This window comes from Pleurodeles waltl, chromosome 2_1, assembly GCF_031143425.1.
Source record: "Pleurodeles waltl isolate 20211129_DDA chromosome 2_1, aPleWal1.hap1.20221129, whole genome shotgun sequence".
NCBI classification, from domain to species: domain Eukaryota; kingdom Metazoa; phylum Chordata; class Amphibia; order Caudata; family Salamandridae; genus Pleurodeles; species Pleurodeles waltl.
In genome coordinates, this window is record NC_090438.1 from 706,070,053 (window position 1) to 706,096,292 (window position 26,240).

Here is a 26,240-nt window from a genome sequence, read left to right on the forward strand (position 1 = left end):
GTAGAGCAGCTGGTTGAAGAGGCCATTATAGGAACTGACTTTTCGGAGTTTTCCAAACTCTTGGAGAGTGTTCGCCCGGCCGAAGAACCGAGTACCTGGTGGAAGGATGCTCCTTTTTCCAGCAGTCCTCTGTCACCTCCGACGGTGCGACCCAAACTCTCCCGGAAGGAAAAAAGAAGGATCAAGAAAACCTACAACTCAGACAACCCCAGTCCCGCGAGGGTAATTACAGAGGTTTTTGCCCTTACTACTCTTCCCCTCTTCCGGACCTCTCAAAGAGAAGACCCCAGTCTAATTCACGCCTGGGGAAACGCACGACCACGGACCCCACAAGACAAGGGTCCCTCGTTCACTGTAATTAAGGATCTTTTATATCGAGTCACTAATCAGAACCAAGAAGAAAAAAAGCAGTTGATAGTTCCCGAACCTTACAGACAACAAGTCCTACACTTAGCGCACAGCCAGCCAGGGGGTGGCCATTATGGAAGGGAGAAAACAGAAGAATATTTGTTGAGGAAGTTTTATTGGCCGGGGGTTTTTTCACAGATTAGGAGGTTCTGCCAACAATGTCCAAAATGCCAATTGATTGATCCAGGTTCACGGAGAAAGGCCCCCTTGCAACCTCTTCCCATCATTGATGTTCCCTTCTCCAGAATAGGGATGGACCTGGTTGGCCCCCTTTTACCTTCATCCAGAGGTTATCGTTATATCTTGGTATTAGTGGACTACGCCACTAGATACCCTGAGGCTATTCCCCTCTCTAGTATTAGCACCAAGAGTGTCGCCCACGCCATGATTGGGTTCTTTTCCCGAATTGGATTTCCGCGGGAGATCTTAACAGATCAAGGCACCCAATTCATGTCCAACTTGATGACACAAATATGTCAATTATTAGGGATTAAACAATTGCGGACGTCGGTCTATCATCCACAAACCGATGGTTTGGTGGAGAGATATAATCGCACCCTAAAGACACTACTAAAAAAATCCATATCAGAGACAGGTAAGGACTGGGATAGAAAACTTCCCTTAGTCTTATACGCAATCAGGACCCACGAACAAGCATCTACAGGCCATAGTCCTTTTGAGTTGTTATTTGGGCGACAACCCAGGACCCTACTAGACATGGCCGCGGAAATGTGGGAAGAGGAAGGAGGAGAGAAGACCCTTCTAAACTATACCCGAGACTTAAAAACTCACCTACATACAGTATGGGAAAGCGTTAGGGAACACATGGAGAGGGCCCAGGACAAACAGAAAAGGTATTATGATCGGAATACCCAATTAAGGTCTTTTGCCATAGGAGAGAAAGTATTAATCCTTCTCCCCAGTTCAGACAACAAATTGTTAGCAAAATGGCAGGGACCATACCTTATAACAGGCATAGTAACACCCGTAACCTACAAAATTCAGCTCAACGATAATCCTAATAGATCACAGATCTTCCATGTTAATTTGTTAAAACGATGGGAAGAACCTCCAGCCGAACCAAGGCCAGGATGTCTAGTTAACACTGTTAAGGAGTTAGAGATAGGATGGTGTCCCACTGATCCGCCTGGCGAAAGGGAAATTCCTGTCATAAATACAGACCTCTCTTTTCACCAAAATAGACAGTTAGGCAAACTCCTCTATAACCATATCCCGGTGTTCTCATCGATGCCCGGTAGGACCCGATTGGTATACCATCAAATCATCACCCCCCCAGGGAAAACAGTACGGTTAAGGCCGTATCGTATCCCTGAAGCTCGGAAAATCCTCGTAGAAAACGAAATAGAAAAAATGTTAGACCTAGACATCATAGAGCCTTCCCAAAGCCCCTGGTGTTCACCAGTGGTATTGGTACCCAAGCCTGACGGGTCTATACGCTTTTGTATTGACTTTAGACAAGTCAATTCCATATCCCAGTTTGACACCTATCCTCTCCCAAGGATAGACGAATTATTGGAAAGGTTAGGAAAAGCCAAATACATGTCCACCCTCGACTTGACCAAAGGGTATTGGCAGATTCCGTTGGCACCCGGTGATAGGGGAAAAACGGCTTTCGCTACTCCCTCAGGGTTGTATCACTTTAAGGTACTTCCTTTTGGGTTACACGGCGCTCCTGCAACCTTCCAGCGTCTCATTGATACCATATTACGACCTCATAACAGATACGCGGCAGCCTATCTGGATGACATCGTGATCTTCAGTGAGACCTGGGAAGAACATTTGGTCCACCTCGACAGAATCTTCTCGGCTTTAAGGAAGGCTGGACTAACGGCCAATCCCGCCAAGAGCCGACTAGTTTTTAACGAGATCTCCTACCTGGGATATCACATTGGTAAAGGCATACTACGTCCACAAATGAATAAAATCGAAGCCATCCTACACACTAAGGCTCCCGCCACGAAGAAGGAGGTTCGTTCCTTTTTAGGATTAGTGGGGTACTATCGAAGGTTTATTCCTCACTACTCAAGTTTGGCGGCCCCCTTGACAGACCTATTAAAGAAAGGACAACCAAACAACATCACGATCCTAAACCCGATCCAACTGCGTAGTTACCGTACTTTACAAAGGTGTCTCACCACTCAACCGATTTTACGGTGCCCTGAGTTTGATAGTCCCTTTCATCTCCAAACAGATGCCTCCGACGTCGGAGTAGGTGCCGTCCTTTTTCAAAAGGACGAAGACGGAATAAGCCACCCCGTTGTCTTCATTAGTCGTAAGTTACTTCCCAGAGAACAAAGGTATCCCATTATAGAGCGGGAGTGTCTTGCCATTAAATGGGCGATCGAAAGCCTCCAATATTACCTCTTAGGACGGCCTTTCCTGTTATATACAGATCATGCACCCCTTACCTGGCTCTCAAAATATAAGGATACCAATAATCGAATATTAAGATGGTTCATAGAACTCCAACCTTTCTCCTTCCAGGTTTGCCATCTCCCTGGTGACCTTATGGGTCAGGCTGACTATTTATCCCGGTTCCCGGGTCTTGCGGGGCTCGAACAGCCCCCTTCATGTGAGGGGATGTGTAGCCGGGCGCCTCCGGACGCCGCGGCTTCGTCAGAGAAGACGGACGCCGACGGATACCCCGGGGGCATCCCAGGAACTCCTGACGTGATGACGTCTAACGTCATCCGTCAGGAAGAAATACGCAAACTAGAAGACGGACAAGGAACGGAGAGAAGAGAAGAGAGAGACGCCGACACCGCGAGGAGGACCTCCGAACACCGCAACCCCCTGCATCCGGAGGATAACCCTGCCGCGAGAGAAGGAAGACGTACAAAGAACGGAGCACCCAGGACGCCTCCCGTCCCTGTACAAGACAAGTCGGGAGACTGCCTGCAAGCCGGCCGCGTCCCTGGAGGGGCGTGGCCCGACCAGGTACGGACGTACCAAGGGTGGGATTGGGGCTACGGGTGGCTGACTGGGCGAAAGGACAACCAGGAGAGGGAGTTAAGGTCCTGCAAAGAGGGGGAGGTGGTATAAATGGGACCCCAGACCCTGCCTATAACTACAACCACGACCTAACCCAGAACCAGCAAGGAAAGCTAAGAGAAAGGGGTCACCCAGGAGGACACTATAAGGAACTAAGAGGCATAGCTTCACCTATCCCCCCCCCCCCACTTCCTCGTCCCTCACTTCCTACTAACCATAAAAGAAACAGGAGATAAATTATATTCCCCACTTACCTGTACCTTGTTTTTCTTTCTTCTTTATTTTGGGGAATCCGGTCCCACTGATCGCCGGGGGAACAAGGTCTCCCTCCACACCGGACCACGCCATTCCCGGAACTCTCGACCCTGAAGAAAGGGGATTCATATTGGTTTTCTGGACTCTGACAACACCCAAAGCTTTGCGAGACGAGCTAGTGTCCCCTCCGAGCAGATAGAAATAAAAACACTAACCCCTTAAAACCCTGAGTCTGTCGCCTTCTTCCAATATCCTGTCGACTCGGATAAAGAACCCGTTACATCCTGTCTGTCAATTTCAAGCAGTGTTTGGTAACTGAGTTGTACATTTCCATTACGGTTTCACAGGTGTGGTTACCAACGTGTGTCATCTGCTTGTATCCTTCATGGACTTGTGATGTGTGACATAGGTATGTTGGCATTACATTTTCGAACGGATTTTGTCATTGTCATAGCTAATACACATATTCAAAATCACAGACTGACTCCAGAGATTTTTATGCTTCAAGGGTGTTTATTGAAGTGCTAATTATTGGAGGGGGTGGTAAAATGGTGATGGGTGATGGTGGAGGAATGTCCATGGCAGAGTCCAGTCTATTAGTCTCACCAGTGCATTGCCCATATGGGCATAGGAAGTGGAGCTGGGGCAGTTCCAATATGGACAGGATTACAAAGTGGGACAGTGGGATGACAATCAGGGTGGTCTGATTATTTGGCGGGGGTCTTGCCATCGTGCTCTGTCCTGTTCCTGGATCTCAGGGACCGCTTGCGGGGTGGTTCTCCGTCTGCAGGGGGTGGGGTGCTGGTGTGGTGGTCCTGTGGCGGGGCGTCCTGTCCACTAGCGCCGGCGGACTTGGTGGGCAGTTCATCGTCCAGGCTAGTGTCAGGGGCCCCTTGGAGTGCCACGGTGTCCCTCATGGTGTTCTGTATGTCCTTCAGCACCCCTACAATGGCGCCCAGGGCGGAGCTGATGGTTCTGAGTTCCTCCCTGAACCCCAAATACTGTTCCTCCTGCATGTGCTGGGTCTCCTGAAACTTGGCCAGGACCGTAGCCATCGTCTCCTGGGAGTGGTGGTATGCTCCCATGATGGAGGAGAGGGCCTCGTGGAGAGTGGGTTCCCTTGGCCTACGATGGTGCCCAGGGCGGAGCTGATGGTTCTGAGTTCCTCCCTGAACCCCAAATACTGTTCCTCCTGCAGGCGCTGGGTCTCCTGAAACTTGGCCAGGACCGTAGCCATCGTCTCCTGGGAGTGGTAGTATGCTCCCATGATGGAGGAGAGGGCCTCGTGGAGAGTGGGTTCCCTTGGCCTGTCCGCCCCTGTCGCACAGCAGCCCTCCTAGTTCCCCTGTGTTCCTGGGCCTCCGTCCCCTGGACCGTGTGCCCACTACCACTGCCCCCAGGTCCCTGTTGTTGTTGGGGTGGTGGGTTATCCTGGGTTCCCTGTAGTGGTGGACACACAGCTGATTGACGTGTCCTGGGGACGGAGGTATGGGCCCGCTGGGTGGGTGCTGTACTGGTGTTTCCAGAGGGTGGAATGTCAGTGTTGGGCTGCGCCTGTGCGAGGGGAACCAACTGTCCCGAGGCCCATGATGGTCCGGACTGGTCATCTGGATCCAGTTGGCCAGAGCTGCTGTCATCCCTGTGGGCCTCTTCTGTGGGTGGGGTAGAGATGTCTGGACCCTCCTGTCTGGTGACGTTAGGTAGTGGTCCTGCAGGGGTGTAAAAGCATGATTATTGCATCTTTGTGTGTCATGGTGTGCAATGGGTGGGTGACCGTATACCTCAGTGCTAGCATTCCTGTGTGGGGGCTTGTGTAATGATGGTTAGGGGGTGTATGGGTATGTGCAGTGGGCATGCTTTAGTGATGGGTGTCCATGCTTTGTTGTGTCATGCAGGACTTGGTGTTGGGATGGGTGGTTTGTGTTATAGTACATTAGTGAGGAGTTGGAGTGATAGGGGAGGGGGTGAGGGTGGGGGTGTGTGATAGCATGCAGGTAGGGTGGGGGATATGATAGTTAAGATTTGACTTACCAGTGTCCATTCCTCCACTGACTCCTCCGAGGCACTCTGGATGCATAATGGTCAAGACCTGCTCCTCCCATGTTGTTAGTTGTGGGGGAGGAGGTGGGGGTCCACCGCCAGTCCGCTGAACCGCGATGTTGTGCCTGGAGACCACGGAACGCACCTTCCCCGTAGGTCGTTCCACCTCTCCTGATGTCGTCCCGATTTCTTGGGTGCTGTCCCACTGCATTGACCCTGTTGACTATTCTTCGCCATAGCTCCATCTTCCTTGCAATGGAGATGTGCTGCACCTGGGATCCAAATAGCTGTGGCTCTACCCGTACGATTTCCTCCACCATGACCCTGAGCTCCTCCTCCGAAAACCTGGGGTGTCTTCGCCGTGCCATGGGGTGGTGTAGGTGATGTGTGGGGTGGTGTATGTGGTGATGAGTGTGGTGTTGTGTAGTGGTGTGTGGTGTTTTGTGCGTGGATGTTGTGTGGGTGATGGTGTTGTGTGCCTCTGTTTGGTGGGGTTGTTTATGCAGTGCAGTCTCTCTCGCCTTCGTCTATAATTTTTGGTCGTAGGGGTTTGTGGGTGATGTGGGTGTGTGTTTTATATTGTAATGGGTGTGTGGGAGTGGTGTTTGGATGTGTATCAGGTGTGTGTAATTCGAAGTGTCCAATGTGGCAGTGTTTTGGAGATGTGTGTGTATTTTGAGTGCAGCGGTGTGTACCGCCAATGGAATACCGCGGTTGAAAGATAGCTGCGTGGATTCGTGGGTCGTAATAGCATGGGCGTGTTTCTGTTTTCGTGACGGTGGAGGTTTTGTTTTTGCCAGTTTATCACTGACCTTTGGTGTGGCGGACTTGTGTGGGTGTCTGAATTTCGTCGGATTCCGTGATGTGGGTCATAATAGCTGTGGCGGAATTCTGCAGCTGCGGCGGTGTATTGGCAGTCTTCTGCACGGCGGTAAGTGGCTTTTACCACCAATGTTGTAATGACCCCCTAAGTTTCCATTCAATATTCTTGATGTTACAGGTTTTTAATGCATTATTTGGGAACAAGCGTACTTGCTGTTTGAGCCATTTTGACCACGAAGGCTTGTTGCGGGCCACAAGCTCCTTCTGGTGAATGGTTTATCATACACTGAAACACGACATGCAATGTTACGCCATTTTGAGTGAGGACGATGCATCGCATGAATCAAAGGCAGCGTTTTCAGTTCTGCTGTACGTAGCAATGATTCAGAAGGCATTAGGCCTTGTGTTTGGAAAGATGCTGACTCGCGCGTACAAAGAGATGCACACATTAAACTCAGCTGTTGGTTACTAAGCAATGTGCTTTGCCAACTAGCTTCTGAAGCGGCTGCTTTCTTAAGAGATTTTAGCTGTCGCAGTAAGAAGCGAAAGAGGGCATTTTTTGGTACTTTAATAATTAAGGTACGGTTTTTAAAAATATATTATTATTAACAAAAGGAAATATAACGAAAATCAAATCCTGGTGTTATTTTCTGTGACCAAATGTCAGAGCAGGTGACTCAGGTGTCATATTTGTCTGTATCTGAGGGTGAAGGAGAAGGTCACAGGGTCCTGGAGGAAAATGTATGAAAAAAAGAAACACCTAATGAATGGTGATGAGAAAGGAGTTCTTTGCAGCGCAGAAGGATCAGCTGTTTTAAGCGACATACACGATGGGCAGTCAACCACTGCGTTAGAGGAAAACAAACTTTATGAGTTTGAAAACTCTGACAATAGACAAGATGAGGATATCAGTGAGAATTAGACTGAAAGAAAAAGAGTATTGGTTTAGATGCAATGGGTGAAAATTGTTTGACCCCCAGGGAGTTGAAACACCCTGCAAGTAAGGAGCGGGGGCCACTTTATCATGGGGCGGTTTGCAAAAAATTGCATAAAATTATGGCTGAGAAAAGCCATTAGAGAAAGAAGAAAGGAATGCAATGAGGGCAGAATGTTTGTGCCCCATCATAGATAATAAGATTACTATGAATCCCAATATAAACCCAAAAACTATTGCTTATTTATATAAAATGCGTAAAGACCTAAGGAAATGTTTGGAGAAGTCCCTTAAGTGCTGTCAGGACAAAGTTTTGGATATTCTTGGCCCAGTGGCAAGAATTTTTGATTGGTAGAAGAAGCATGTATAAAAGAAACGGATGTAAATATACATTTATTACGAGGTGGTGCCAAAGGGCTAAATGTTTCTTAGGCAATGCCAATGCTAGTTTGCTAGCTGAAAAGAGGAAAAACATTTTAATGCTTATAAACCTAAAATTGGGGGATTTTGCTGTTAAAGAAACATTCGAAAAACAAAAGGCTTTCTGTTCATTGAAGGAATGGTTAAGAATATTGCAAAGTATGTACAAACTTTCACAATCCTAGATACGGTTCAATTCTCTATGAAGAAAGTGTTCTCAGAGGACAGTTTTTATGGATGGGCCAGGAGAAGAGGGCAACCTCCTGGCCGTGGAAAGGTCCCACATTTAAGGATACCAAGGTGCTTTCCAAAGTGGTGGATTTTATAAGCAAACCTCAGATTTCTATCCCTAAAAAGGGAAAGGAGGCAGATCTAGAGGTAAACGAGCAAGAGGTCAAGACCACAGTTTTTCACAAACCACATTGTGTGTATGAGGACAGTTTTGGATTCTATCCAAGCAAGAGTTGGGGGAAACTAAGATGGTTTATAGAACAGTGGATAGAGAATACGGATGAGTAAAGGGTCATATCTACAGTGAAAGGCTATCAAATAGAGTTAGATTTTGAGTCTCATCAGAGTAAAGAACCAAGGGAATTTATTTTTCAAAAACATTTGGAGGATATTGTGACAAAAGAGGTGAAGCAAATGTTGGCAAAAAATGCAATTGTGTAGGTAGCAGAAAACAATGCCAGTACCCTTTTTTATTGAAAAAAAGGACAAAGGGTGGTGACCAGTGATACATTTGAGAAATGTGAATCAATTATAACACACAGACATTTCAATATGGACTGTGTCCATCTTTTAAGACACATGTTTTTGGAAGGTGAAATTGGATCTCAAGGCATATTTCACTATTCCCATTCATCCTGAAAGCCAAAGAATTACAGTTTACTTGAAAGAGGCAGTAGTTCTAATTTCAGTGTCTTCCATTTGGTTTATTTTCAGCCCATTGGTGTTTTTTATAAACGTAATGTGACCAGTAGTGAGTTATTAAAGACAAAGGGGTATGACTGATGATATATCTAAACGATATCCTAATATTGAATCAGTGTGTGGAAAATTTGAAGATGGATTTGGTGGGCTGCTATCACCTGCTTGTCCTTCTCTGACAAGGGGAGGGATACACTTCTCACTGTCAGAGAAGAGGAAGCATACAATTCTACAATTCACAAAACTGCACTCAGATGGTTTTGGCCTCACCACTGAGCAATACAGCATAAAGTTCAGTGAGAGACCAGAAAAGAGTCCTCACAGGATTGGGTTGACTTTGTGGACTGTTATGTAAAAGCTTAGAAGGCTGTTTACATGGCAGACAAGTATTTGACTATGAGGGCTTGTACAATTGCTATTGAGAGAGCATATTTTGAATAATTGTGTGTCAGATTTGTTGCACCAGTACTTGGTAGACTCAGATCTGACCTCTCCCCTAGAATTGGGAAAGAAGGCAGACAAATAGGTCAGAACAAGGGTGAGCAGAAAGGATCACACATGGGGTGACAATGAAATGAAAAAGGAAGCAGGTAAGTCTCATGACAAGGTTGGGGACAAAGATAAGAAAGATTCTTCATCAGGCCCACAAAACTCTTCCGGGGGTGAGTCTAAACCTCTTCCCAAACCAATCAGAACAAAAAGCCTTGGTGCTATATTTGTAGAAATAAAGGCCGTAGGGTAGGAGACAGCTCCCATCCTAAGAAAAGCACCAAACCTCCCACCACTACAACCCCCACTCCTATAACTATTGCCCCTAGCAATAGCAGTAGTGCAGGGAAGACTGATCTAAGGGTGTAGCGGGGCTAACTCTGGGAAGTGTAGTGGCGGCTAGATTAGTTAAGGAAACCACTGAGGCCGTTTTAGTCTCTGATGATGGCATTGGTCTTGCCACCCTTGTTGCTTGTCCTCTTAATATGGATAAGTACAAGCAACAACCCCTGATCAATGATGTTCAGGTTGAGGCCTACAGGGATGCAGGTGACAGTGTCACCATGGTGACTGAAAAACTGGTATCCCCTAAGAAACACCTACTTTGTTATCAGTACCAAGTGACTGACGCCCATAACAATACTGCGAGCTACCCCATGGCAGTTATTGATCCCGACCGGGTGGGGGGAGTTTCACTCATCCTAAACAAGTTGGAGACTTCAGCTTGGAATGAGGAAGAGTTCGAGACCCATGCAGCCATGCTGGGCATTCCTGGGCATATCTTTGCAGTAACCATGGCTCGGGCCAAGGAGCAAAGAGAACAGGGGAACTTGGATTCTGAAAACATGGACCAAGAGCTTCCCAAAAGCAGGGGTAGAAAGGGTAAGAAAATATCCCATATCCCTCCCTCCACTGATGATTCTCCCTTTGAGGAGGAGGAATCTATTCTTTGGACAGAACCTACACCTAAAGAACTTCAAGCTGACACAGCTGAGCTCTTAGGTGCCAAGGGGCCTGCCAGGGAGGAGGTAAGTGTGGCTCAAAAGACGTGTCACACACTTGAGGGTTTGAGACAGCAAGCTGTCAAACAGGAAGCAGGGGATGTCAGTTTTAACCACAAGGTGTACTGGGAGGACAACCTCTGTATTCAGAATCCAGGGAACCCAAACTTTGTGCCACCAGGAGATTAGAAGTACCTCTGCAATATAGATAGTTTTTATTTACCTTAGCACATGACATTCCCTTAGCTGGTCACCTGGGGCAAAACAAAACTTGGGACAGACTGGTCCCTGACTTTTACTGGCCCCATATTTCAGAAGACACAAAGGAGTTTTGTCGCTCATGTGTCACCTGTCAATCTAGGGGTCAAGACAGGTGACACTCGAAAGGCCCCCTTAATTCAACTTCCAGTGGTTGGGGTACCCTTTGAAAGGGTAGAGTTTGACATTGATGGCCCCATAGACCCTCCCACAGCTTCTGGAAACAGATTTAATCTGGTGGTGGTGAACATGCCACCAGATATCAAGAAGCCATACCTCTTAGGACCACTACAGCTCCTGCAGTGGCCGAAGCTCCCCTGGGAATCTTTTCCAGGGTAGGTTTCCCAAAAGAGGTTGTGTCAGATAGAGGTAGCAACTTCATGTCTGTATACTTGAAAGCTATCTGGAGAGTGTGTGGTGTGGTGTAACCTATAAATTCACCACACCTTACCATCCCCAAACAAATGGGTTGGTTGAGTGTTTTAACAAAATACTCAAAGGTATGATTATGGGACTCTGAAATACTCAGGAGGAGATGGGATGTCCTATCACCATGCCTCCTCTTTGCCCATAGGGAGGTACCCTAGAAGGGAGTGGGCTACTGCCTCTTTGAACTCCTTTTTGGTCACCCTGTTAGGGGTCCACTTGCTCTTGTGAAGAAGGGATGAGAACAACCTATCAAACCTCCTAAACAAGACATAGTGGATTATGTACTTGGCCTCAGATCAAGGATGTCTGAGTGCATGAAGAAGGCCAGTAAAAACCTTCAGGCCAGCCAAGACTTTCAAAAGCAATGGCATGACCAGAAGGCTATCCTAACTGTGTACTAAACAGGACAGAAAGTGTGGATCCTGGAGCCTGTGGTTCCCAGGGCACTCCAGGACAAATGGAGTGGACCACACACCAATGTGGAAAAAAAGGGTGAGGTCACTTATTTAGTAGACCTTGGCACTCCAAGACGTCCCCTCAGGGTACTTCATGTGAACCGCCTAAAGCCCTACTATGACAGGGCTGACTTAAACCTGCTCATGGCCACTGATGAGAGCCAGGAAGAAGAGAGTGACCCTCTCCCTGATCTTGTCTCCAATTCTTCAGCTGATGCCTCAGTTGAGGTGGTAGTCTAGCAGATTGCCTTTCTGAGTCTCAAAAAGAAGACTGCAGAAATCTCTTAGGGCAGTTCTCTGAACTGTTTTCCCTTACACCTGGACAAACCACGTCGTGTGAACACACCTTTGACACAGGGGACAGACCACCTGTTAAGAGTAAAATCTATAGGTAGCCTGACCATTTTAAGGGACTGCATCAAAGCCGAAGTACAAAAGATGCTCGACCTAGGAGTGATTGAGCACTCTGATAGCCCCTGGGCTAGCCCAGTGGTTCTGGTCCCAAAACCACACACACAGAATAGAAAAAGAGAAATGAGGTTTTGTGTTGTCTAAAGAGGGCTCAATACAGTAACCAAAACTGATGCTCATCCTATCCCCAGGGCAGATGAGCTCATAGATACACTGACATCTGCCAAGTATCTGAGCACTTTTGACCTTACTGCTGGCGATTGGCAGATTATGTTGTCAGAAGAGGCTAACCCCAAAACTGTATTTGCAACCATTGGAGGACACTATCAATTCACAGTAATGCCCTTTGGATTGAAGTAGGTGGGGAACAGATTCTGGAACTGCAAGGCCAGATCCACACCATTTTGGCTTGGACTCCCCCCACCTACACAAACTCAGGTCAGAGCCTTCTTAGGTCTCATTGGGTATTACGGAAGGTTTATTAGGAACTATGGCTCCATTGTTGCCCCTCTTATTGACCTCACATCTAAGAAAATGCCTGAAAAGGTATTAAGGACAGCCAGATGTCAAAAAGCTTATTGGAAAGATTGACCCCCAGAGAAAAGTTTTGGTCAGCCATAGAGAGGGAGGCTTTTGCTGTGGTCTGGGCCTCGAGGAAGTTGAGTCATACCTCTTTGGAACTCACTTCATTGTTCAGACAGACCACAAAACTCTCTTATAGCTTAAACAGATGAAAGTAAAACCCCTCAAATTGTTAAGGTGGTCTATTTCCCTACAGAGTATGGACTTTATAGTGGAACATAGACTTGGGAGTAACCACTCCAGTGCAGATGGAGTCTCCAGATATTTCCACTTAGACAAGGAAGACTCATCTCTGCAAGGTTAGCCTTCTTGTCCTTCGTTTGGGAGAGGGTTTGTGTAAGAAAGTACCCTCTTTCTTGGTATGGTTACCCCTTTTTTCTGCCTGATGTCAGTGTGTTTGACTGTGTTCACTGGGATCCTGCTAACCAGGACCCCAGTGATTATGCTCTCTCTGCTAAAACTCTGCATTTCATCCCACACTTGGCACACTGGTGCCCCGTTGTAAGTCCCTAGTATATGGTATCTAGGTACCCAGGGCATTAGGGTTTCAGGGGATCCCAGTGGGCTGCAGCATGTATTTTGTCACCCATAGGGAGCGCAGGCAAAGGGTTCTGCAGGACTTCCATTGCAGCCTGCATGAAAAGGTGCAAGCACCCTTTCACTGCCACTTTTCACTGCACCAGGTCACTCATAAGTCACCCCTGTGACAGGCCTTGTAGCCCAGAGGGCAGGGTGCAAAGTACCTGTGTGTGAGGGCACCCCTGCACTAGCAGAGGTGCCCCCACAAACCCCAGGCCCATTTTCCTGTACTCCGCGAGTGCGGGTATGCCATTTTACGTATGTACTGGACATAAGTCAATACCTTGTGTTAAGCTTCAATAATGGTAACTCCGACCATAGGCATGTTTGGTATCAAATATGTTGGAATCATACCCCAATGCTTTTGCAAATGTTGGTTGTATGATTCCATGCACTCTGGGGTTCCTTAGAGGACCCCCAGTATTGCCATTACAGCCTTCTGAGGTTTTCCTGGCATCCCAAGCTGCTGCCACCTCAAAGCCATTGGCTTTGCCTTGAAGGGCACATTTGGTGCCCTCCTTGCATAAAACAGTCTACATCAGTTCAGGGCCCCCCAGTCACTGCTCTAGCATGAAACTAGAAAGAGGAAAGGGGAGTGACCACTCCCCTGTCCATCACCACCCCAGGGATGGTGCTCAGTGCTCCTCTAGAGGGTCCCTGGCTTTTGCCATCTTAGATTCAAGGTTGTCAGGGAACTCTGGGAGCATCTGAGTGGCCAGTGCAGGCAGGTGAGGTCAGAGCCCCCTCCTGGTAGGTTACCAATCCCCTTTCAGGTCTATTTGGGGTCTCTCTCTTGGGTGGTTCCTCAGATTCGGCTTGCCAGACTCCAGCAGGATTCCTCTGCAACCTCCACTTCATCTTCTGACCGAAGAAACTGCATCTGGATGCTCCAGGACCCGATAAGCTGCAACAAAGAAGCAAGACGCCTCCTGCAACATTGTATCCACGGCTCTTTCTAGCAACTGCATCATTTCCCCTGCTGTGCATCCTCGGAGGTCAGCTCATCTTCAGCCTGCATCAGAAAGAAGAAGGAATCTCTCTTGGGGTGAAGGAGTCACTCCCCTGCATCTGCAGGCACCAACTCCAACGAAGACTGGCTGCGTTGACCCTGCATCACCGGTGGTGGACTGAAGTGGTCTCAATGGTCCTCTCTTCCAGCTGTCCAACCTGGGTGGAGGTAAGCCCTTGCCTGCCACGCAGCACAGTACCCCCGTGCAACATGTCCTTTGCAGCTGCCAAGGCCTGTTGACATCTTTTCCAAGGGATCTTCAGGCATCTTGAAGCTCCAGCCCCCAGTACTCCATCCTGCAAAGCACAGCCTCCTGAGTGGTTCTCCGGTGGCGTGGGATCCCTTTTTGTAGTGTCGTGTGTGCTCCTTCTTTGACTTTCATGTCCCAGTCCTGTGGGACTCCTATGGGTGCTGCCTGTTCTTCTGTGGGCTCTCTGTATTGCTGAGGGTTTCCTCTGACTCCTCCTCCTGGGTAGAGTCCACAGGGTCCTTCCTAGTGCCAGGTAGCTCCACTTTCCGCTAACCACGAGTTTTGCATGTGCCAAGGCATGTTGGCAGAATCCGAAGATGCAAACCCGACTGCAATCCTCCTTCCGGCGTGGGACATCACCTGCATCCTCCAGGAACTCGACTTCGTATTCTTGGGTGCAGTGCTGATGCTCCTCCTTCATCGTCGACTCGCCTCTTGCACCTTCAGTCTGGTGGGTAGGGGCTCCTGCCCTTCCTGGACTCTGCTGTGCTTCTTGGACTGGGTCCCTTTCTTCCACAGGTTGTCTTGTCCAGGAATCCATTGTTGGTGTCTTGCAGTCTCTACTGGGTTTTGCATTATTCTTCTCTTCTCTTTGTCTGTTCTAGGGAATTTACAGTGATGTACTCCTGCTTTCCTGGTCGCTGGGGTGGGTTGTTGTACTTACCTTTGGGCTTTCCTAGTACTCTCAGCTCCCCTCTACACCTTACACTTACCTAGGTGGGGGACCGACTCTCGTATTCCATTTTTTTAGTATATGGTTTTGACTCCCCCAGGACCATTATTCTCTATTTGATTTTCACTAATTGCACTGTTTTCTAACTGTTTTTATGTCTATTTCTGCATACTAGTGTATATAATTTGTGTATTACTTACCCACTAAGGGAGTATAGTCCCATGGTATTTTTGGTATTTGTGTCACCAAAATAAAGTACCTTTATTTTTGTAACACTGGGCTGATATTTATACTCTGTTTGCGCTGAATTAGCCATTTTTGGATGCGCAAATCTACCTTGTGTCAATGAGATGTAAGGTGGGTGTTCAGCATCCAAAAAATGACTCATGACCAGACACCATGGAAAGAGCCCACAAGTGCCCAACACAAGCCCCAGGAACACCCCCAGCAGTGGGACACCAGAGGATGGGGGACCGCATCCCAGGTAAGTATATTAAAAAATTTTTTATTGTGCCATTGGGGGCCCTGAAATGGGCCCCCTACATGGCACTGGGTGCAGTGGCCATGCCCAGGGGACCCTTGTTCCCTGTGCTGGCCATTGGGGTTGTGGGCATGACTCCTGTCTTTTATTAGACAGGAGTCATGAGGTATAGATGGTTTTGTGTCAGAAAAAGACGCTAGGCTGGTTAGAGACATTTATTTTGCCTCTATCCAGCCTAATGTCATTTTTTGGTGCAAAACCCCCTTCCCCCGTACCACACCCCCACCCGGCTAGTGTAATTTTTCCTGACGTTAGCCCACCCTTTGCGCCGGCTTGCAGGATTCCATGAATTTGGCACCCGGCTGGAGAACTGGAATGATGCAAGCCGGCGCTATACTTTTTGATGCAAAACTATGTTTGCACAGCTTTGCGTCAAAAAGTATAAATATGGGCCTAAGTGTTCTCTTTCATGTCTGTAAGTACTGTGTGTGACTACAGTGGTATTGCATGAGCTTAGCATGTCTCCTAGATAAGCCTTGACTGCTCATCAACAGCTACCTCTAGAGAGCCTGGCTTCTAGACACTGACTACACTACAGTAATAAGGGATACCTGGTCTTCGTATAAGGTGTAAGTACCTTCGGTACCCACCACACACCTGGCCATCCTCCTACACATTGCATTACAGGGCTTTTGAGAGACTAAAGAGAGTTGCTCTAGCAAGAACCTTATGGTATGTGAACAAAATACAGGTAAGTGTGGATGCAAAAGAAGAGTTGCAATGGTGGCAGGAGAATTTGAAAGCATGGAATGTCCGTGAAAGTTTTGGAACAAAACCAGATTTTGTTCTATAGACCGATGACAGTTTATCCCCCTGTGGGTAATTTGTGCAAGTCAAGAAATAGGTGGAGTGCGGGGTATGTTGGAGAGAAAGGGCCACATGAATTGTTTAGAAATGAAGGCAGGGTTATTTGCATTTGGCAGTTTCAAGCATCTGCAGGGAATGTTGGTGGTATTGAAAATGGGCAAATTAACAGCTGTGACTTACATCAACAGCTAGGTGGGAGCAGATTGAAAAGATTGGCAGACTTAGCAGTAGAAATGTGGAATTTAGGCTTGGAGCACAAGATTGTTCTAAAAACAGAATATTTCCAGGACATCACAATTTTGTGGCAGACAGGAATTCAAGGAATGAGATAGATTTCAGCGATTAAAAGCTACAGGGAAATTGTTTCAGGAAAATATTGTAGTTGTTGGGCCCTTTAGAAGTGGATCTTTTTGCATCCAGGTTGACATTTTAGTTTAAAGATTATTACAGTTATAGACTGGATCCAGGAGCGATGGTAGTAGATGTGTTTATGAAGGATTGGACAGGGGAAAAAAGGATTTGCATTTCCTCCTTTCTCAGTGATTCAGAGAGTTTTCCTGCATTGCACGAAACATATGTCAGATAGTGCTGATGACACCGTTTTGGAAAAAGCAGGCGTGGTTCCCAACAGCTTTAGGGATGGCTATAGAGAGACCTTATTTGATAATTTCAAGGAAAGTTTTATTAGATGGAGCAGAAGATAGAGAGCACCCGTTAATTCTATCAGGTTCACTCACCCTTCTTGTTTGAAAAGTTTCAGGAAATCTGGAAGATTAACAAGGCTTTCAGAATCTGCTTTAGGATAGCTCAATGAGTCATGGGCCCCAGGAACTAAGAAGAGATACAGAAGTACTCGGGTAGTATGGTTATGTTGGTGGGTTGCGAAGGATTTTGATTCTGTGGAGGCTGATGAAATTGAGGTGGCTAATTTTTTGGCAGAGCTTTTTGATAAGGGTCTTTCATACTGAACTGTAAAGTGTTATCATTCAGTAGTAGTGGCAGGACATTCTTTCGTTCGGGGAGTTTCGATGGAAGAAGCCCTCAAATTTGTAGAGTGATGAAAGGGGTTAGATTAAAGAGATGTCCGAGTCCTAGGATTAAATCCCTTTGGTACGTCAATTTGATATTGGAACTGTTTCAACAATGGCCAAGTGTTAGTAATGGGTTCTCTAGTTGGCAGAGGTATTCACCTTTGTCCAAATAGGGACCACAATCCTAGTCACACACAGTCCAAATTATCCTGTGCCCACCCTCTGGTAGCTTGGCACTGAGCAGTCAGGCTTAACTTAGAAGGCAACGTGTAAAGTATTTGTGCAATAAATTATACAACAACTCAGTGAAAACACCACAAATATACACCACACAGTTTTAGAAAAATATGATATTTATCTAATTAAATTAAGGTCACAACAATAAAGATTCAATGAGCATAATTTGAGAAATCACTTTTGCAAGATTAAAAAGTGTCTTAAATCTTAGAAATCAACAGTTGTCTCTTGTTTGCACAGAGGAGTAGATGCATGGAAAAATAGGGTGTGCGTCGGAATTTTCTGGTGCGGCATAGACGATGCGTCCTTTCTTTCCATGCTGCAAGGGGCTTTGCATTGATTTCCGGTGTGCAGTTTTGGTTCCTCACTGCGATGCAGGGAACTTTTTGACACCCAGGGGCGATGCATGGAAATATTGGGCGTGCAGGAAGAAGTCACAGGCATTGCGTCGATCCGTCTAATTTTCTGTCACATGACAGGTGCTGCGTTGATTCTTCACTCGGGAAGTCAGGCTGTGTTGTTCCGGTTTGGCTGTGCATCTATCTGGTAGGGCTATGCGTCGAATATCCAGGTGCAAGGCTGGCGCTGCGTCGATTCTTCACTCGGGAAGTCGGGCTGCATTGTTTCGGTTGCACCATGGCTGTGCATCGTTTCCAGCAGGTTGTGCATCGATTTTCGGCACACAAGTAGCTCCTTGAAGAGATGAAGTGTTTTTTGCCCTGAGACTTCAGAAAACAGGAGGCAAGCTCAATCCAAGCCCTTGGAGAGCACTTCTCAGCAAAGTCAGAGAGCAACACGACAGCAGGGCAACAGCAGGGTAGCAGTCCTTCTCAGCAAAGCAGTCCAGGTGAGTCCTTGGGGTACCCAGGCAGTTTCTCTTGACAGGTTACAGGTTCAGGTGCAGAAGTGTGGGACCAGGGATCCAGTTTATATACCCAAAAATGCCTCTCAAGTGGAGGAGACTTCAAAGAGTGGTTTTGAACAAGTTCTTCTTTCAGTACAGGTCTGTCTTCCAGGGACCCAGTAGGGGGTTTGGCGCTCCATTGTGTGAGGCAGGCCACTAGCTTTTGAAATGTAAACGTAGGGCCCTCTACCCTTCCAGCCCAGGAAGACCCATTCAGTATTCAGATGAGTGCAGGTGGGACTGAGTATCCTGTGTTTGTGGTTGTATGTGTCAACTGCACAAGGAAGCTGTCAACCAGCCCTTCCCAGATGTTGATTGGAGAAAGGCTGTAAAGCACAGATGGATTTTAAGTGCAGAGAAATGCTCACTTTCTAAAAGTGGCATTTCTAAAATAGTAATAAAAAAATCAACCTCATCAATAAGCAGGATTTTCTATTACCATTCAGGCAATACTAAATATGACCTGGCTACCCCTTTCTGATCAGAATCTACCACTCAAACAGTATGAGGGTAGCCCTAATGCTGTCATATGAAAGGAAAAGGCCTCACGGTAGTGGAAAACTAATTTAGGAGTTTTCCACTATCAGGACATAGAAAACACACATGTCCTGTCTTTTCCCTACATAGCACCCTGCCCTATGGGTTACCTACGACATACTTTAGGGGTGACTTGTATGTAGAAAGGGGGGAGTTTAAGGCATGACAAGTACTTTTAAATGTCAAGTCGAAGTGGCAGTGAATCTGCTTACCCAGGCCTTGCAATGGGCTACTTATGCGGTGCGGTTATAAGGGGCTACTTATGTGGGTGGCACAACCAGTGCTGCAGTCAACCACTAGTAGCATTCAGTTTACAGGCCCTAGGCACAAGTAGTGCACTTTACTAGGGACTTAAAAGTAAATTAAATTTGCCAATTGGGTATGAGCCAATGTTACCATGTTTTTAGGGAGAGGGCACATGCACTTTAGCACTGATTAGCAGGCCAGCAAAAATGAGGTCAGAAAAAGAAGAGGAGGAAGGCAGAAAGTTTGGGGGTGACCCTGCAGAGATGCCATTTCCAACACCAAGTAATACATTTTTAGGGGTAAGAGAACTTTCTGGGAAATTGGCAACTGTGCTGTGTTAGAAGAGTTTCAGATTTGGGAGCTCCCCAGATATCAAACAAGTTTTATCAGCCAACAGCCGTATTGTTCAAGGTATGGAAAAGAAAAAACATTACCAGTTCCATTCTCTACACAAATTTGAATAGTTCACCTAACTTCTGTGTGGTGAAATGTATTAAAAGGTATGAGTGCACAATGATGTAGAAGAGAAGTGCTGGAGTAAATCAATTACTGATTTTGTATGTGAAAGCCTTTAAAGTGGTTATGAATGCAGCTATTGCAAGGTGGGTTAAGTTTGCAAAGTGGTGCCATGGCAAGTAAGGCATTTATGTCCGGTGGAAAGTTGGGTGAAATTATTAAATGCAGCAGATTGGTCTAATGCTGAGACATTTAGAAAAACATATTTTAAGCCCATAGAGCATGTCTTAGGTTGTGTTTTGAGAAACTTTTAACATGCATAATGCTACCCTCCTGTCTTGTCATAAAATGACGATTCTTTTAGGTTTACTGCATAAAGAATCACAATTTTATTAAAGACAAGAAGGCTAGCATTATCCAGCCACACCCTTCCAGTTTTAACTTGGGGGAAGTGGTTTGTACTTTATTTCATAAAGTAATACTATAAATGTAAAGTGATTTAATTATAAATGGATAGATGCTACAAATAAAGAAACTCATTTAAAGGTTTATACTTTTCAGATCAGTAGAAGATTGCTAAGTCAGACGTAAGGAAGAGAATGATGTTAATTAACAGAAACAAAAGACGAACATTATGGAGGACAGGGGGATTTAAGGACTGGAAAGTTCTGTTTTTAATATGATGTAGTTGTGTTCTACTTTGGAACTTTCTTTTGGTATCTTTTTATTGGAAAATTACAAATCAGGGTACATTACTCAGCACAACACATAACAGTGAGAGCATGACGATGCACCAGCTTCATGACCAGTGGAATAAGGAGAAAGGCAAAATTACAGCAATAAGAAAGCACCTCCAATGATAGCCAAGCTCAGCAGGGTAGAACAATGAGACATGTAATGTGTATAAAACTTACATTTATCTCCTGAAAGCAATATGCACAAAATCAAACGAAGAATCACAAACAAGGAGCAAGATAGTAAAGTTTGGGACAGCACTGTATGGGTTCCCTTGGGTATGAGGGCTTCCAGCAGCTAAGTGTTATAGGAGAGTCCAGGATCACTGGGCCATAGAGGTGGCAGAGGATTTCTTCCAGTGGAGTGCTATTAACTGTCTAGCGGCACCTAGCATGTGACATATGATGGGCCAGTCAGTGTGCATCATTGCTTCTAATTCTGAATGGCATATGCCTAGCATGACTATGGTATGTAGAGTAGGAAGAGGAAAGGGGTACCGTTAATGTGACCAAAATTCTCTTTTTAATCGGTTTTGATAAGAGAACGCCTCCACCATATGTAGGAGAAATCTCCACGGGTGGTACCACGCCATCAGCAGAGGTCAGAAATATATATTGCTCAGAGGCGGGTTGGTGTGTAATACCACCTAGTCATCATTTTTGTATGCCATATTGTGCTGCAGGATACGTTTATAAATTCTAGGGATGTCCCTCCTAAGGGTTTCCCATTGCTGCTGGGAGATTCTGTCAGTAGTGTCTTGTTACCACAGTAATTGGTATGTCAATGTTGGCTGGAAGGTGTCAAATAAGTTAACATGACCCAGGTTTGTCATATAACACAGGGCCGTTGAGGGAAGAAGCCTGAAGGGGACTGCCCACCTCCCCCAAAGTGCCCAATGCAGTGAAACCATCCACCCTCACATAGGGTCGAAGTTGCAGTGTTCAGGAAACTACAGATTTGCATAGCCAGTCAATGTGGTCAGGGAAATAGTGTAATTCATGAAGAGCGGGTAGCTAAAGGAGTGAGAGAGGGGCCCATCTCCATGTTGCAAAGATGTTGTATTATATAACATTTGGTTTCATGAGCTGAGGCTGCTTTCAGGTGCTTGTCAGGGAGCTATTCTTAAGCCGTGGACCACATGGGGCATTGCACCACGAGAAGTGGAGTGGGGCAGAGAAAGACCATCCCCCCCTCACCCGTTTTGTGCGATGTTCAAAGGTTATTTTGCTTTAGTCAAGGACCGTAGGGCTTGGGTCTTGCCCTCCCATTAGAAGAAGAGAGCAAAGGGATGGCCCCATTGGTATTCAATTGCAAGCTCACGCAGTTTGTCCATAACAGGTTTAAAGTCTCTCTGATGGTGTAATTGTGACAAATCCTGGAAGAGTTGGACTGTATTGCTCTGAAAGATCAGATCAGCCTTGCCCCACGAGGCCCTTAGGATGGCTTTTTTTTCAGTGAAAAAATTAAATTGAGTGAGGATGTTTGGGGGTGGCGTCTGGATGCCCTGGTGCTGGTGTTACTCTATGAGCCCTGGCCAATGCAAGACAGGAAGCTTCTGGGTCTCTGCATATCACGTGGAGCAGTTCAGCAGTGAAGGCCATTATATCTGTGCTTTCCATGCCCCTGGGTATTCCTCAAATCCGAATGTTGTTCCTTCTGCTTCTGTTCTTGAGGTCTTCCTGTTTTATCTGATGTTCGATCTGCTATTCCTCTAGGACTGTGACCCTACACCATAGCGCTTCTTGTTCTTCGGAATACACGTGACTGTGCGTTCCAAGTCGTCAACACAACCTCCCGATTCTGTGTTGTTGTGCCTAAGGTCCTATATGCAGCACTTGAGGTCTGTATTGAGAGAGCTGATTTCAGATTACATTTCTTGGAGGAAGCAGTCCATATAAGACTGGGAGATGGGCACAGGAACTGGGTCTCCAGGTGCATCAGTGGATTGAGGGTCAGAGAGCTACATGATCACTGGAGATGTTTTTTTGCCAGAAATAAGTGACCAGGTTATCCTTGTGCGCCCAAGGTGCTCTATCTTTAGCTGATTTACCCAGTGGCATGACAAGTGACAGCAAGGGGCCCAAGAGGCTTGTGTGAGCCCTGCCGCAGAGTTTGCATGATGTCCTAGGCAGACAACAGCCCTGGGGGGTGAGTGCAAAATAGGAGAATCAGGGTGGAAAGTATCCCAACTTATGTCTGAGTGCTTAACACAGTCAGATGTGGAAGCATCGAGGCAGCAGGAGGCTTCATCCGATATATGCTAAATGGAGAGGACATGCTGTATAAGCTTATCTGGACAGCATCTGATTGTAGAATGAGTGCTGGCATCACGTCTATGCTTGGAGGGATGAGGTGTGATTTCTGAGATCGTCCCAGCCAAAGGATTAGTGTAGATGCAGCTGCTATGGGTAAAGGGGGTCTGGGCAATAGAAGCATATATAAAAGGAGGAAAAAGGGAGCCGTCAACCTCCAAGGCTCACCTTGGACGTAGAACATGGCATGTGGCAGTCAGTAGATAGGCTCATTGGTCTCCATTTCTAAAGCAAAGTGGGCAACAGCTTTGTTTCTGCCAGATCGAGTCTGGCAAGGGTCAAAATGCACCAAAGATTCCTTCCTGATGCTAGGCCCTGGTTGCGCGTCGGGGATGGAACCACTCCTTGTACTCAGAGTCAGTCTGGCCCCAGTGATCTTCACCCCATGAATCCACTACAGGGTGTGACAGAAGCAGCCCCTCTGCCCCCCCCGAAGTCTCTGTGGCCACCTCAAAACAGTAGGCCAATATGAGAGGGTAAGTACTACTGCCCAGGAGGGTCTGGCCAGCAAGTACCAACAGTGGATTTTAGACCCATTGGAACTAGGCCCAGCCCTGGTGAATCATCACCATATCCTTCCATTATAACAAGCAGTGATTGAGAGGCCCAGGCTAGGCCACCGGAGCCGCAGGGAGTAGTGAGAGCCTGTCCGGTATCAAATACTGTTCATAGCAGCCCCCAATGGCAAAAACCAAGCAGGAATGTTGATCAGGGCCGATGCGGCGTTCAAGTAATATGTTCAGTCCCCTGTAGACATCCCCCAATGAGTCTCTGTGCCACGTGGGCAAAGAGAGGAGCAGCTGTGCTGCCTCTGCGCTAGTTAAATATCTTTTGGTGTGGGCCCTCGAGTGGCCCCATGCAGTGAAGTCCCTCTGCAGTCCAGGGGGCCAGACTCAAGTGGCAAGGAGCCTCAGGCAGGGAGGGTAGGAGTGGGTTGACCCAGGCCAGTAGAGGCCTGTCTCTGCGACGTGAAGTTGGAGACGTCACCTGACACTAAGTGGCTCACTGTGCAGAGGCGGCTTTCTAGCCATAGGCAGTCCTTGCCATTGGGTCTGTGGCAAGAAGTGGAGGCCACGGGCCTAGCCCAGACCCCAGATGTCAATGGATGGGCCGGGAGTCCCCCGTCCACCCCTTGCATTCACTGCTCCTGGCAAGAGCGCAAACAAAATGGAGCTATACAAGGTCCACTGTGTGGGTCCAAGGCCAATGTATCCAGAACCCCATATGTAGGCTCGCCAAGAAGGGCACTCCCCAGGAGTAGGGGTGTCTAGTAGGTGCCTCCATGTCTCTCGGTCCCCCACAAGAGGTTGTGGTACCTTAGATGACAGTGATAATCCAGGAAGGGTCCGGAGCAGGTACAGAGCACATCTCACTCCATGCTCTGCTTGACCCCCCCTTACTTTAGAGCTTTTAAAGTGCTGCCCAGAGGGAGTGAATACAATATTTATGCATAATGCTAGCCTCAAATTAAATTGTGATTCTTTATGCAGTGAACCTATACGATTTGTCATTCCCCTGCAACGCCAATCTTTTCTGCATCTGGGTGATCTGATCATTTTTCAATAAATTCTCCATTTTTGAGCCAAGTTCTGATGGCTCTAAAAGAGAAGAAACAGTCTGAAAATCTAGTGCTGATGTGCTCTCAGCCCATCTCTCAAGAGCAACTAACCCATTCTAACATTGCTCTTAATCAACGTAGTGTGGCAACTGTAGGATTGGTAAATGCTGCTGTTAAGTCCCCTATAGTGAACACTGCTAACGACAAGAATGAAAATCTGATTCTGGAGATGGGTACAGTGGCCTCGATGAGTAAAAGGCCAAAACAACTTTTGCATTGATCATTAAAGACTCTCTGGAAGGGCAGATAAGCTATTGTCTGTGGCCTATCTGGCCATTTAGAGACATTGGCCCTACATGAACCACACGATATGGAAGGCCGTAAAGGAACTAATCCTCTCCTGTCAAGAAGCAGCTTGCCGAATGCTCTCAGTCATACTGTTGATAAAGTAGAGAACTCCAGGTCATGCACTTAGGGAGTACTTTATATCCTGCCCAAGGCCAAAGCTCAGGAGATGGAAATCGAGTTGCACCAGTGCCAATATGCTCAATCAAACTCTATTACTTTGTTAAGCTACCCTACCTGTGCTCCGCAGTCACTGAGGCAAGTAATGAGGCCAATGAACCATCACCAAACTTTTCTCAAGTGGTATCTAATGAGGGAAGAAGGTCAGAGACCGCTCAAGATAAGATCACACCCCAGGTTGCTATTCGGATCCCTTTCACTTCGAGGCAGAGGAATCTCAGACAAATTGTATGTGTTCCTCATCTTTAATGACTGCAAAATCTATGCTGAAGACTCCTTTGAAAGAAATATGTGCTGTTAAAAACAGCCAAATAGCTCAACCCTACAGATTTGAGAACCTGGTGCTCAAAGTGCCATCTATTGAACAACAACTTGGGGAATTCACTGACATGTATAAAGCTATTGAAATCAAGATACAAAGGCTAGAAACACTTTCAAACCAGGAGGAGAGCAAACAAGAAGTGATTTGTGCAAATTAATTCTCTCAAGTGTAAATGCAAGCACCTGGAGAATCCCTCGCACAGATCAAACTTGCACACTGTAGGTGTTCCAGAGAGCTCAGAGAATGCAAACGGTACTGACTGCTCAGAGATTGCTATGTTAAAATTGATTTCTAATCTTATTTGCAATCATATGCTGACCGACTGCTAGGACTTTATTCAAAGTTCAGATGAACTACTCTCAATCACACAAGCACACAGAGTTCCGTTAGGGCCGTTTGGCCAGAAGTAGGCCACATACTACTATTATCTATCTTGAGAACTATAAAGTCAAAGAAAATAAACCTTTCGATTGCTAGGGAACATAGGAGATTTTCTGTACCAGGCAGCTACTACGTTTCCATTTTCCAGGGCTTGGCCTGGGAGACAGCATCTATGATGTAAGAAATGTGGGCCCTTATACCTAAGTTCAAGTTTGCATCCATTCCAGTCTCACTAACAGGGGGATCACCATAAATTGAAAGGCCTTTTTTGTAATATTTTCTGAATCTGAACAAGCCACGTGTTTCTTAGATACTGAATAGACTTTACTGTGATTATGTTGTCCTGGGTGCTCTTCTTTGTTAAATGAGCAATTTACTCAAATTGAGAGGAGGCAAGATAGGTTCACATCTCTCTGGGGTTATTTTTATTTTGAGTGGGAGGTGATAACCTTATATTGTCTGGCTTTCAGAGATGGCATTTCAAGGGTTCGGGTGGTCTCTATCTCCTACCCTTACCGAGCTAGAGGTTTCCGGTTGGCCCGTATTGTGGTGTGGTATTGGGGACAATAGGGGTAGAGAGGAAGAAGGATGGAAGGATAGGGGTGGGAGTCGTGGTGCGGGGTTGGGGTAAAAAGAAAAAAGACAGTGCACGCATGTCTTATGTTTGAAAAATTAGACAGGAGCAACAGAA